The sequence below is a fragment of the Cuculus canorus genome, chromosome 2 (assembly GCF_017976375.1).
Source record: "Cuculus canorus isolate bCucCan1 chromosome 2, bCucCan1.pri, whole genome shotgun sequence".
In the NCBI taxonomy this organism is placed as follows: domain Eukaryota; kingdom Metazoa; phylum Chordata; class Aves; order Cuculiformes; family Cuculidae; genus Cuculus; species Cuculus canorus.
In genome coordinates, this window is record NC_071402.1 from 30,201,222 (window position 1) to 30,216,265 (window position 15,044).

Sequence of the window (15,044 nt, forward strand, 5' to 3'; positions counted from 1 at the left end):
CATCCTGCTCTACTCCTCACTGGTCAGGCAGCACTGGAGTACTGTGTCCAGTGCTGGTCTCCACAGTCCAATAAAGACATGGGCAGACTGGACAAGGTCCAATGGAAGGTCACAAAGATGATCAAAGGGCTGGAGGACTTGCCCTGTGAGGAAAGTTTCACGATATTCCAGTACTTAAAAGGTGGTTTCAAAACAGATGGAGACTCTCTCTTCAGAAGGAGCCATATGGACACGATAAGGAGCAACCGGTAAAAGGTGCATTGAGAGAAGCTTTATATCAATGTAAGAAATATTTTTTTTTACAGTAAGAACAATAGTTCACTGCAACAACTTCCCTAGGAATATGGTAGAGTCCCTATCTCTGGAGGTTTTCAAGACACAACTGGACAGGGTACTAGAAATTCTCACCTAGGCTCCCTTTCCCAGCAGAAGTTGGACCAAATCATCTTTTGAAGTTTTTTTCAGCCTCGGTTATTCTAGGATTCTACAATGACTTTAGGTGATTTTTAGCTAATATTTCCTATATTGTGTAGTGTTTTAATACATGTCTCTGTATGTGAACTGTGAGTAGGTCTTTATTGGATATTAAAAAAGTACAACAAAAATAAACTTTGGTCTCCTATTATTCTTTCTGGAAGGTATATTTAGTTGAATATTTCTTATATTCTATGCTGTTAGACTTCTATACTCAGTTCAGTAAGGGGAAAGCTTCCTGTCCACTCTACCCATATTTTCTGAGGTAATTTAAGTATGGGTTTGTGACTGGTTATTTTAAAGACATTTGAGATGTCTTTAACAGAGTTATGTCAGAGGTACAAATAAAAATAGTTATTACAAAATATTTTAGTTTCAGATACTATATTGTACACTGAATGGAAAAAGGTGCACTAAAATAATACAAAGAACATAGTTGTCAAGAGTTAACTTGTACTGTGTTTTTAAATAGGATCTATAAAGTTTTACATTCATTATGACATGTGTAATGATAATACCAACATAATCAAAAAACTTCAGCATCATCTTTTCCTATTTTGAATGTTCCTTATAATTACAAAAATTGTTTTCAGAATGACTTTTATACTCATACTTTTATACTTTTGGAATAGAATGTCTGCCATTGAGAAATGATGTTGAGTTCAGCTGGCATAAGAACCTTTTAGAATCCTTGCGGTTTATGGAAATAATTTGTAATTACTTCTGACTATACTTAAATTGAAACTGTGTTATATATTCTACAGAGGATATTGCTGATCACAGCTAACAATCTGCTGGGATTTAAAAACTAGCCATCATATCACTTAATAATTATCCTTATACAGAGGATTGAATTATATATCCTGAATGCTTCATTTAGGCTAGAAACATTGAAATGTCCAGAAAAATAATAAATTCAAAACTATAAACATAAAAGGAATTTATCCTAAAAGTTATAAAAAAAGTTAAAGGTATGTTACTTCTGCAAAATCATTTTAACTTATGCAACACATTATATATATATATATATATGTGTGCATATATATACAAAATAAATTCTTATTACTGTATTACAGCATATTAATTTCAGTTCAAATTAGTTATTTTGTTTGGTACAAACTTATCAATTTTTATGTTTTCAAGTTAACAATGAGAAATGCATTATTTAATCAGTTCTTAGGAGACGGGAAATCAACAGATAACCACAGAATGTTTGATGGTGTTAAGACTACATTTTTTGTTAAGGCCTCTTAAATGTTTGATAACATTAAGATTAAGTTCTGTGTTAAGGCATTTTGTGCTGATGAGCTCAGGCAGAGCTCTACCCTTTTCATCCAGAAGACATTTCAATTCCACTAAAAGACTTAAGCCGTTCTGACTCGGGGAGGGACTGTTTTTCAAGTAACACTCTCATGCTTTTTTCAGTTAGATCTTTTTAATGAAGAAATTGGAAATTATCAACCTAGAAAATTTTTGTTAGATCCTTGTTGTTTTCAAAGTAAAGTTTTAATATATCCTGATAATTTTTGCATAACAGGAAAAACAAATAAAAAAAATTCTTATTATTTTTTGTAGGAAGATAGGTGATTTTTTACAAAAGGTCCACCCACCCCTTGTTATTATATCCCTATTTGTGTGTTCCTTCTAGTGATGCCATGGACATCCCTAAGGTTCACATTCTGCCCAACTGATGTTGCAGAATCCATTTGATCAAAAAAAAAAACAAACAAGGGCTTCTACAGGTATGTCAACTGGAAAAGAAAAGTTAAAGAAAGCATACCCCCACTGATGAACGAAAATGGTGATGCCTTATCCACAGACAAGAAGAAGGCTGAGGAACTCAACTTTTTTGCTTCAGTCTTCACTGGCAACCTCTCTCCTCAACCTTGATGAAAAGCTCAGCATGAGCTGGCAATGTATGCTCGCAGCCCAGAAGGCCAACTGTATTTTGAGCTATATCAAAAGAAGCGTGGCCAGCAGGTCAAGGGAGGTTATTCTCCCCCTCTGCTCCACTCTTGTGAAGCCCCACCTGGAATACCATGTCCAGTTCTGGAATCCCAAACATAAAGAAATATATGCAGTTGTTGGAATGGGTCCAGAGGAGGGCTACAACTCTGCTATGAGGACAGGCTGAGAGAGTTTGGGTTGTTCAGCTTGGAGAAGAGAAGGCTCCAGGAAGACCATATAGTGACATTCCAATACCTGAGAGGGGAGAGATGTAGTGATAGGGTGAGGGAAAGTGGCTTTAAATTTGACAGGGGGTAGATTTAAATTAGACATTAAGAAGAAATCCTTCACGATGAAGGTAGTAGGACACTGGAACAGGTTGCCCAGGGAAGTTGTAGATGCCCCTTCCCTGAAAGTGTTCAAAGTCAGGTTGTGTGGGACCATAGGCAGCCTGGTCCAGTGGGAGGTGTACCTGTCCATGGCATGGGGATTGGAACTAGATAATCTTTAACATCCCTTCCAATCCAAACCATTCCATGATTTCCCCATTCCATTTCCGATATTATGACATTATAGAATTATTCATAAAATGTTCAAGGTGAAAACTACACTTCTCTTGGTACTGGTAGTCTACATTTAACACTAAACACACTATAGTTTAATCTCAATAAGGACTTCCTGTGGGAATGTTACTCGTTTTTTTTGAAATCGTATATTTTTAAATATAAATAATTTTAGTAATTATTGAGTGCACAGAGTTTGGGAGTGTGCAAGTAACTTCAAAATGTATTTTATAAACACACTTAACAAGCTTTCACCGCCATGTGGAAAAGTCAATTTGATAAACACAGCAACAATGCAGATGCATGTAAGATAAATGTTTAATTAGTTTATTAATTTAATTTTAAAGCCTGTAGATCATTAGTCACTATGCTAGGGGGATGTATTTTATTTGTTCTGCATATATAGAAGGTAAACAATTCCTTATTATTCAACTTTTGCAATTCAGTTATCTAGAAGACAATCAAAGAAAAAAGGAAATAGAGCAAATAGGTATATCCATGATGAATCTGCCACATTTGATATAGAAGTTACTGCAGCGGTCTCATTTCTTTTCTCAAACTCAGACTTTAAAAGCAGTACCATCTTTAGAAGTATTAACAATAAGCATTCAGCCTTAATAAAATCCAAAATTTCTGTGACAACCAAGGAATCTTTGGTGAGGGCAGCCTTGTAGGTTTTTTCTGACAGGTGGGAACACAAGTAGCAAAAGATGATTGGACACCATCATTTGGTGTCTTCCAGTTTTACACGGCCTCCAGCTGAAATGAAGAAAGTAAAATTACTTAGCAGCCTGTCTGTTTCAGTTTCATATTGATGTTTTTAAACAAAGTATCATGTCTGACATCTTTGAAAGCTCTTACCATGTTCAAGGTCAAGATTTCATCCTAGACTCCTGAAATTGAGAGCAATATTGCATAATTGTTCTGAACCAAATCTAAGTACTAACTAATTACATAAAATTCATGCTGCCATACTGGAACTGATATTTGCCTATCTTCTCCAATAAGTGCTTTCATTGTGTTAGAAAAATTGAAAGTTTTTCATTACTATTTTATCCAAGAGTGTTCTACATCAGCTCCAGCCCAGTATTCTGTACACTTTTTAGGCTTAGTTTTTGCTATCTCTTTTAATTTACAGGCACTTTTCAAAATCTCCTTCTTTCAGAGCAGGTCTATTCAATTTCTAGTTACTATATTCTTGAAATTGTATGTGTGATACCTGAGGTTCTTCAATGTTAGATTTCATTTGCCATGTGTGAAGCCAATTATACAGTTGAGTCTTATCTACCTAGACTCCTTTTGATGCATGCAGTCTTCATTAACCACTTGTTCAAAGTTCTGAATCATCAGAAAATTCAGTAAGTTTTCAATTGGATTTTCTGCCAAGAAATTTATGTGTAACTAGAGGATTTCATAAGTGATTTTATAAAATGCATTTGGTACATTCTTTCCATCTACATACCACTACCTGCTTGGATTGTACATGATGAGTAGTTCAATGTCCTGTTCATACGAAAACCATCTTCATATGATAGTTTTACAAACCAGATATTTACTGCTTGACCTTTTTCACTTTGACTGCTAAAGAAAAACAAAATATGCTCCAATAATTTGCCAAAGGATTAAGAAAAACCCGGTAAACGCTCTCATCTCAGCTACCATTGTCCTCATTTCTTATCTCTTTCAAAAAGGTAGAGAGGTTAGTTAGGCAATATGTTCCTTTTCTATATTCATTTGGGAAATCTGTTATCTCATTACAGCACAGGTGTTCTTTCATGCTGTTGCTCAATATTAGTTTGCTTACTCTAGAGAATAAAAAGTGTCCTAGTTTAAAAAATTGGTGGAAATAGAAAAGTTTTAAAACTGAAATGAAAAGCGCAAGATCCAGTAAGGAAATCAGTTTCTGTAAAACTCTCACTCAATTTGCCCCTAGCTTGCAACAATATGATCTATTTCTTGTTCCCTCTGAGAAGTTAGCAGAAGGACTAATCGAACAGTGAGTAAGAGAAAATTATAGCCACTGAAGTCAGATGATCCATACTGGATAATAAGCTATTTTTAGACACTCATAGTTTGTTTCCAGACTCTGATTTGTACTTAGTGTATAAAATAAAGAGGGTGATCTGTAAGCTAAATTCTGAATGTGCTTCCACTCTTTTAAAGCCTATATGATTCTACTGGTCTAAACCTGCAGACTAAAGCTTCGGTTTATAGCTATTAAGAACTGAAATGGGAGACAGAATCTGCAAGGTGAAAATTGCCCAGAACTTCCATTGTAAAGGCTCACTTTTAATAGAAGTTTTTATCCTAAGAGTTTGACTGTATGATTCAGAGATCTGCTTAATTGAAAGCCACTTGCACAAAGAGCATATGAAGAATTTAAGGGTAAAGCAATAACTTCAATATATATAATTTTGATTGCAGTACTATCATGTGAAAAGGAGAGATTATTTAAAAAAAAAAAAAACCAAACAAGAAAAGTCTTTAATACACTACAGAAAATTGGTTGAACCTGTGATTGCTTTCGCAATATTGGCAAACAAATATATGATTGAACCATTACTGTCACAGGAGTTGAAAAATCCCTGAGAAGGTGGTTCAGCCATCCCTAAATCTCTGTTGATCTTGGTGTGCCCCTCTTTTCCTCTCTTTTGATCTGTTTTTCTTCCTTTTTATTACTTGCAATACAGGTGATGATTGCATTAGGTATTTTGGTACATCTTGCACAAACATAAAATCTCAGTTTGAAGAGACTGTGAATATTGCACAGACAATAACATATTGTAAAGGTCATCCCACCAAGGTTGCACAGGAACTGGCTTTCTGTCATTTTCTGATATGCGTATTTTCAGTCATCTAAATGCAGAGCTTTAAGATGAGCAAAGTTCACTTCTAATGCATACTGTATATTAGTATCCATAAAAAGAGTAGTCAAAAGTGGCTGGCTATTTCATTACACAAGCCACAGAGTAAGAAGCCAGTAAGAAATCAACATTTTGCTGAATTGTTGCTTTTGAAAATACTTGTAACTCTGAAACATAAAAAGATGAATGTGACTAAAATGGGAAGTTCTCAGTAAACAGGATTCAGGCTCTTTTATGAGAAAAGAGTGGTGCAAAAAGGTGTTAATAAGATTTAAATAGGAATAGGGAGGAAAATGTAGAAAACTACTATATCTTTTCTTTAGTTTTCTACAAAAGTGGGAAGAGAACTTTGAGTAATGACACAAAGGACATTGGTTTTACCCTGTCAACATCTTATCAGGGAATTAAGTAAATTTGGGGAAAAGTTGTGTTTAGAAACATGTCAGGTGGTGAGGATATGTCTGTTGACCTGTTCTACCTGGATTTATGAAAGAGGTTTTGAAAATCAAGTCTCTATTGAGGGAACTGAATACTCTCAGTAGTGTACTGGTGATGCTGAGCCATGTGTACTACAGAGAACATTAAAAGCAAAACCTGCTAGACATTTAAGAAGCAGAAATCGTGGTCAGGTCTATAAAAACAACACAACAAAAAATCAGGGCCTGGAAAGTTTACCATATGAATTTTCTTTTCTACTGTTTTTAAGTTTGTGTTGTTTCATACATCTCTTTTCCTAATGGCATTATCTAATATTGCTGTTAAAGTTTAATATGAATTCCATACTCTTAATCATTTATTCTACAGCAGAATAGGATTCGTGTGTTTACTCTGTAATTTGCTTGAGATAGATGGGCCAATGATGTCAGACAAAATTCCAGAAAATAGTAAAAGGTTTTGTAAGAGGCTATTTTATGAAACATCAATCATCACTTAGACCAATGGATAAATGACAAAGAGAGAGAGGAATCATTGGCGTCTCATCCTAAGGGACTAATGAATTAGAGGACATATGTGAAAATTGTTGTTCTTCATGGAATGGAAACAGAGAAGACTGGAAAAAGAAACAGTGACAGACTATAATAATTAAGTCTACCTCCCAAAGAATGTTAGAAAATGTGTTAAACTGCAAAAAGTGCTTTCAAAACACGTTTCTTATTAAGCCCAGAAAAGACCCCCTACTATCCAAGAACATCTTTAAAAGTCATTTCTTTCCATGCTGAAGAACACCTTCATTCACAAATGAACAGGGAAATTATTTTTTTTTTCAAATATAAAAAACCTCACAGAGCCTAAAGACAAAATATTCTGGTTTGAATATCAGGATTCAACTTCAATATTCACTCAAAAGCTAATTTTATAGTTACAGTCCATGGAAACTGTTCATTACCCTTTCATTAATATATTAATAAATATTTAGAAAACAAGTTACCTCAGCTTGCTGTAGAACAAAATACATATTGATGTATTAAATACTTCATATTTCTGTAGTAAAATCATACATAGACAAATGAAGTTACTTTAGTTTTACTGTTTAAAATATCAGAAGTATACCAGTCTGGTAGAACACTGTAAATTGAACACAGAATTATTTCCTACCTTCAGCTTCCTGACTTTTGACTTCATTGAACCTCATTTTCAACCTTTACAGGTTGCTGTAGCAACCTATAGCAGCCAGCTACAGTTTGAGTCTCCATCAATGCTAAATTTCACATTGGCTATAATGGTACTGTAAGCGAATTCCTGACCTTTATCTCAAGCAAAATATGTTCTGTTAAATATTAATACTTGTAGTACCTTGAGCTATCCTTGATTCTTTTCATTTGGTTAGTGGATCAATTCTGTGTTCTAATAGCACATGCTATTTTCTGGTTGAGTTTATTCTCGCCTTGGCTGAAATGCAGTGGTTTGTGGCTTTGTTTGCTTCATTTTGTTTGTGATTTTTTTTTTTCTTAAAACACGTTCTGCACCACTAAAAAGAGTCAAGCAGTAGGAAAGCCTACAGAGGCTTGCTGTTACCACTCTTCACATAGCTTTGGAGAAATACTACGCTTACTGTGCTATCTTCTCAGTTTGTATCTTTCTGAGCTCTGCTATGTGTTCATAAAGCACCTTTATTTATGAGCATTCTGCTTTACAAACTTTATAGTTCTTATCTAGCCAAAAAGGAAAGTAAGGCAGTTGTTCAGGGTGGACTCTTTGGAGCTGATGGAAAGGCTTCAATGTCATTTAAAGGAAAAAGCATCAATTCTGCCAGCAGTTGTGCTTTTTCTAGTCTGCTGAAGAACTAAATTGTTCAGCAATAAAGGAAGCCTATGTCTCTTTGAAAATACAAACAACTAAATTGAGCTGTGCTTCTGCCCTCCAAAGAATACCCAGACCTCTTCTGATCCTGAAACATCACTGAATTCTTGATGATGTGGTGCCTCTGCACAGGAAACGCATGTTTTTAAACCCAGGAATGAAAGCTACATTTAGGAACTACTTGCTTTAGATTAGATCAGACTTCAGGTTGTAGGTTCTACTCCCAATGACAGTTCTAAAATAACTCATTTTACTTTATAGCTATCTGTACTTTCTCTCATTGCCTTTCTGCTAGGCATCTCATATTCCCAAAGCCCTCACTGAGGCACAAACGTTTACTTCTCACAGTGCCACTACTGCCAGCATGAGGAAAAACAGTATTGAGGATGACATCTTTAGGAAGAAGAAATATTCGTTTCTCAAATAATTTTTTTGTTTGTAGCTGTAGCTGTTCAAACTCCTCCCTGTTGTGGATTGTTGATGTGTAGTGACAATTCTTACTGTTAAATTTAACAAAGCAAATATACCTCAACTCCAGGGCGCTCGTGTTTTATTGACTAGTGAAACTAGATAGTCACTAGTATTTTTCAGATGTACTTTGAAAATTGACGTTGTAAGTACCAATTCATTCTCACCTCCTTCAACTGCCTCTGCATGTCCAAAGATCTGAATCATATTTATTTCATGGATGCCATGGTAACCATTAATTTTGAAAATGAACTTGCAGTTTCTCTCTGAAACAGTATTATAAAGTTCTCTATTTATTACTGTGTGCTTTTTAATATGTTTAATTGTATTGCGTGCATATATAATATACACAGTTTTAAAATCATATTTGTGTAATAAAAGCTATGGAATAGTGTGCATCTTTGTGACATTTAGTATATATGGTTATTTATAGACATGTTTCTCTGAAATTGCCAAGAAATTATGTTTCTACACACTGCTGTAGTGCAAGTGGGGAGGATGGAGGAGGTAATCACTTACCAGAATAGAGGAAAACATACTGAGATTTCTTAGAACTTTTCCACTATGAAACAGATAACAGCTTTCACTAAGGAGAAAAAAATAATAATTTTTAAAATGCAGCAAAACTGAGTATTGAACACTTCTAATTTTATCTGTAAAACTGTAAAACAGTATACCAAATATGCATGTTTTTAATTTACAGGGACTTAATATTTTATTTCTTAGTAATAGATACAGTTTTCTGGTATCAGGACAGTATTTCATGCTTAAAAACCTAAAGAGCAGAAAACAACTGATTTTCCATCCTCTGGCAAAAATAAGTACAACATCTCTTTTAGAAAAAAAAGCAATTTTTCTGCTTTCTTCAGTTTTAACAATGAATTCCCAGAGAAAAATAGAGGAAAAAAATTTAGAAACCACAAGATTAAGACAGCTTGAGTCCAGTAAAAATGAGAGATACAAAAAAGCATAAACAGAGTAACAGAGTGAAAGAGGGCAATTTTATTACTTAGTCTAAGTCACATGACTTAAATAAGCTATAAAAAAGTTATTGCTCATTGAAAAATAAGAATTAATATGCCCTTACTTCATTGCCAGCTCTTTCATGGGAGATTTTCTAAATTTTTTTCCATTTGAAAACCAAGTTGTTAGTTGGTTGCTTGCTTGATTGGTTGCTTTTTTATTATTACAACATAAGCAGAGCCTACGAAAGCATAAAGAATTTCAAACGTTCATAGTTAAATATTGGCTGTGCAGCGATATCTGTAGACTATAGGGAGAGGTGGATATTTCTTTTTTAAATGCTTCTTTTTCCAACAAACATTTCAATTTGGCACAACTTTCTAATTTCTGTCTTCTTTCAAGTGTGTTTTGTTACACAGATTTTAAATTGCAGACATTGATAAGAGTAGATTTTTATTTAAAATATAAACTTAATATAAAATTTGAAAAACAATCTTTCTGAATAGAAAGCAGTGTATTTTGTTATGAACAGATTTAAATGTACATAAATGTCACTTTTTGTTAATATGTATTTCATTGACTGATTGATGTTGGAAGTAAATGTGATATTTTCAGTGTTACATTTGAGTGCTTTAATCTCCACTAAATCATTTTCCCCAGGTGTCATCTCCGAGACAATGATTAATGACATACTAATATAGTTCACGTTGGCAGTCTAAAACCAAAATGTCATTTCTATTGGGTTTTAATAATTTTCAACTAAATAGAGCCTTGAATTAGCACCATGATGTTCTTTGTTCAAGGACTTTATTTTTAAATATTTTAACGTAGTTGAAAGTGAAACAAAAAAGTGAATGTGAGTTATCTACATGATGAATTGATGTTTTTGTTGGCTCATTCTTCTTTTACTCTTGGCACTGCACTTTTTGAATTAAATTAACCATTATCAATCACTAGGTATAATCAGGTTTACAAATCACCTTACAGTGCCATTAGCCAATCACAAATGAGAACATGAATTCCTTTCCTCATACTAATACATATATTCTCTTGTCTTGATAGTGTCTCGCCTGAAAATGGAAAGCAGATCTTAGACTCTAATATTGCTCCTTAATTGTAACGCATTACCAGCTGCACAGAATGAGCAATGACAAACTGTACCCCAAAGAACCTGAAATCTTAAGAGACAAATAAGGATGTCAGGAGGACATGATGAGAAGTCTGGGGAAGAAATGCAGTGAACGGTTTAAAGGTAAATTAGTATTTGCCTGTATATGTAACTAAAATGGGTTTTGGGGAAGGACTTAACAATGAAAGTGTTGCCTAACAAGCAGATATTGTATATTTAGGCACATAAAGATTAGAAAAAAAGTGGAAAAATTAAATGAGGGCCGCCTTTACTGAGATCATGTGAAAAAAAAATTAAGGCAAAAGGAGAGGAAAAAATATGTTACAAGATGTAAATTCTTGTAAAGTTGTATAGAATGCCAAAGGGGGAAACAAATTATAAGTAAGGGGAAGGGAGAGTCTGAGAGGAATTTAAGGAAGGCTTGGTTTGATCAGATGTACACGTACTGTGATCATTAGGAAAAATGTGCAATTCTCAGAATCATTCTGGCAAGTGAAGGGTACATCGCGTTCCACCAGGTGGAAAGGGCTCAGCTCCTTTTGAGATGGTGATGACTATGAACCCAACTCACCTTTTGGGCTGGTAGGCTGACTACACCCTTCCTGCACGTCCTGCCATGAAAACTGACATGCGATGCCCTGTTTGTTCTCTCTGGTCACAGCACTCCTGTTCACTCTCCAGGCTGCCTTTTTATAGGCATGGAGGTAGTTGCCGTTGCTTTGGTAATACTTAGCTCTTATCAGCATCTCCCAAGAGAGGTGTTCTCTCCTGGTGGTTCTCTTCAATGCTCTGGCATTTCCCCGCCTCAGGAAAAAACCTTGTGTGCTGAGATTTGCCACCCCATTGTAGACTAGGATGGCTCAGGAGCAGCTCCCCTGGACCAGGGGGAGTAGGTCATTAGGAGATTACCTCTCACTCCTAGACTGTTACCGAGAAGTTCACAGTAGTTCATTTGATGTGTCTTTCAAAAACTGATCTTCAAATGAACATCAAAGATGTGATTAAGAATTTAAAATTTTTAACTCAGCTTCTATAAATAGCAAAAGAAAAAAACAATATCGTTTCCATCACTCCACACAATTCCAGAAAAAAAACCCACCAAACTAATACAGAGAAAATGAATGAAAAAATCCAAACTCTTTCCACATCAGATTGTGGTGAAGTTCTATGAACCTCTCCAAAACTCCTATTGGATATTGTTCCTCATCTCTTCATCCAATTGTCTTTCTATCCAAACTGTTATTTATTTTCTCTTTCCCTTTGATATTGCCCAGCTAGTGATATACAAACTACACCTTTGGCCTCTTATTATAGAGCTTGATTAAGCCTGATTAAATTTTAACAAGGTTTAAATTATTGTAGCTTCTGCAAAACATGGAGATTTTTCATTTTCTCTGGAGAGATGAGGAGAGCCTTTAGTATAAATAACTTTTATAGCTCTGCTAGAAATACTAGTATTGCCTCTTATAAATGGCTCAGACCTCAAAATGTAGATTGTAATAAGATACCATGGTGAGTTGACCCTGGTCAGCACCTAAGCCCCTGTCCAGTCCCTTTCTCATTCCCCTCAGCAGGATGGGGGAAAGAATTGAAAGCAAAAGTTAGAAAATTCATAAGTCAAGGTAAAGACAGTTTAGATGAAACAAAGTCGTGCATATAAGAAAAAAAAAAAAAAATTAACCGACAACTATCTCTCAGACAGTAGATGTTCAGCTACTTCCTGAAAAGTAAGGCCTCAGCACAAGGAACAGTTACTTGCAAAGACAAATATCATAATACTGAACATACCTGCTTCCTCCTCCTTTCCCTGAGCTTTTCTTACTGAGCACAGCATCATATGGAATGAAATACTCCTTTGGTCAATTAGTGTCAGTTGCTTGTTCTACCTCCCAGTTCCTCGCACATGTCTAGCCCACCTGCTGAGGGGAGGAAAGTCCAGAGTGCGGAACAGGTCAAAAAAAACCAAAAGACAAAAACGCGACACACACTTTGATGATGTGCAAGCATTGCTCAGCAACAGCCAAAACACTGGTTTGTGTTCAAAGCTATTTTAGTCACAAATGCAAAACACAGTACTATATGGGTTGCTGTGAAGAATATAAACTCTACCTCTGCCAGATCCTGTACATATATTTGGACCTTTTGAAATGAAAATAGACCAGTGACAGCTTCATCTCTCCTGCACAAAGTTTTTTCCCTAAAAAACTGCTTCAAAGTATGTGTTTATGGAAGAAACTTCATTTTGCCAAGGTCGAGGGATTCCACAAACTCTTTGAGAGTTGTTTTGAAACTAAATCACCTCTTTAACTGAGTTACCAAATCTGATGTTGAAAATAAATTGTTTAAACTTGAATTTCCAATCAAGGAATTGTAAAGCTGTCAAGATCAAAAAGCAAGATATATCAAAAAACTTTTCCTGTGTAAGTGTATACTCAAGGGATGGAGATGAACTCTGTACCTGAACAGGAGAATTAAGGCAGGAAAAAAAATAGATTTAATCATTTTGAAGATGGAAATCACAACAAGTTTTCTAGCCACTAGAAGATTTGTAAATTCCCAGAACAACTCTCTGAAGAGACGATTAAGACAAAACAGAGCTAGTTTTAAAATGGGTTTGATAATTTTTTAAATTAGATCTTTCTGCATGTTTTTATTTCTTTCTCTATAGTTTTCATTTTCTGTTACAGGAGAAGAATAAATATTCATGATATAGTGTTTCCTCCCAGGACTCAGTATTACAAGCCTCTGAAGATAAAGGTTATTTCCCAAACTCTTGTTTATTTATGTTGTCCTCATCTGGGAACTCTTCTCTATTTCTACATTCTTAGTATCAGGTAACAAGACTTGTACACAATATTTTATGTGTACAATGCTCAATACTTAAACAAGACTAGTAATAGCTTAGTAACTTAGTAATAATAAGTACACAAGTATGTCGTCTAGAATCAAGACCCATCAGCCAAAAGAGAATAATTTTTGAATGCTAAACAATTTCGAGAAAGTTTTAAAATGAAGAAGGGGGTCAGATCATCATCTAAATAATTCACAACTGTTTCATTCTATTAAAGCATGTTGATTCTGAAGGTAGAGCTCATGAGAAAATCTATATTTTCAAGCAGCAGAAAGATTCATATCCAAATTATAGAATCTCTGCAAAATAGTCCTTCCCACAACTTTTTTTCAGTTTATATCAGTGATACTTGCTTTTCAAATTACTTCAAGTGGCCTGATAGGCTTTGTCCAGAACTTTCCTTTTCCCAAGTGTGCAATCAACTTTATTCCTCTCCTTCTTTTCAAATTAAATTATATTACATTATCATTTTAAAATATGGTGAGTTCACATTGGTTGGCACTTAAACCCCTACCCCGTCACTCCCTCGCTCACTCCAGCAGCTGCCATTACCTGTTATTGTACAAATTGTCATTTGGAAAAAAACAAATTCCATTTCAAATTTCAAGACATTTATACTGCCTAATCATTCTTCTTTCTCTTTTTAACTTCCACTATTTTTTTTACACTGCATTTATATACTAAACCTCAAGATCCTGGCAATATGGTGCAGCAGTGTTTTACTACAGAGTGCTAAGCACAGTCTGGAATCAGCATAAACAGCCCAAATTCTTGAATACTATATGAAATCAACTTTTACTCAACTTATTAAAACAAGAAAGGTGACAAATTATTAGTAGTGATTAACAACAAGTTAACAGTTAGAGCTTTAAAGGCAATATGTCCAATCATTACTACAAGAGAATAAGTAAAGTAATTAAGAAAGATATACCACAATTGTCCTATCCGCAGTCTCTGGGGAGCCCTTATTGCAATGAAGATTTTGGAGAGCCTTCCTGGACAACTGGGAGGTCCTACATGGTGTGTCTACTTATAAGTGAGGTCTCCAAAGATCACTGTAAGAGTGTCCAGCTTTTACATCATTAAATAAATTACTTAAATAATTCCAAAAAATGTGGAATCTCTAGTCTCAGACACCCATTTCCCCCCATTTTGGAGCATGGCCAAGGCCCCAAAAGGGAGATAAGGAGACAGATGGAGACGCTACAATTAAGGTTGTACAGCCCAGTTCTACTGATAGTGTGACTACAATGCATTTTCTCACACTCTATGTATTAAGAATAGCACAGCACAATTCTACTGATAATGCGACTATGACACATTTTCTCACATTCTATATATTTATAGCACAGCACAATTCTGCTGATAATAGCAATGTTAGAAATTACAGATTAAACAGTACATACAGCAATGCAATACAAATCAAACATGGGTCACCTATGTTGTTTCAGGCCTGTTGATGAGGCCCTGTCACTTCAAACAGT

General features: G+C 35.0%; 1 long non-coding RNA gene across 1 annotated transcript; it reads right to left on the reverse strand.

The window, feature by feature from the left end:
* Nucleotides 1-3,338: 3,338 nt before the first annotated feature.
* Nucleotides 3,339-14,557, reverse strand: LOC128851386 (uncharacterized). Its single transcript, XR_008448746.1, has 4 exons — nucleotides 14,492-14,557; nucleotides 12,498-12,628; nucleotides 9,137-9,203; nucleotides 3,339-3,743 (listed from the first exon to the last, which is right to left on the reverse strand). It is a non-coding gene; the product is annotated as an uncharacterized LOC128851386 (long non-coding RNA).
* Nucleotides 14,558-15,044: the final 487 nt, after the last annotated feature.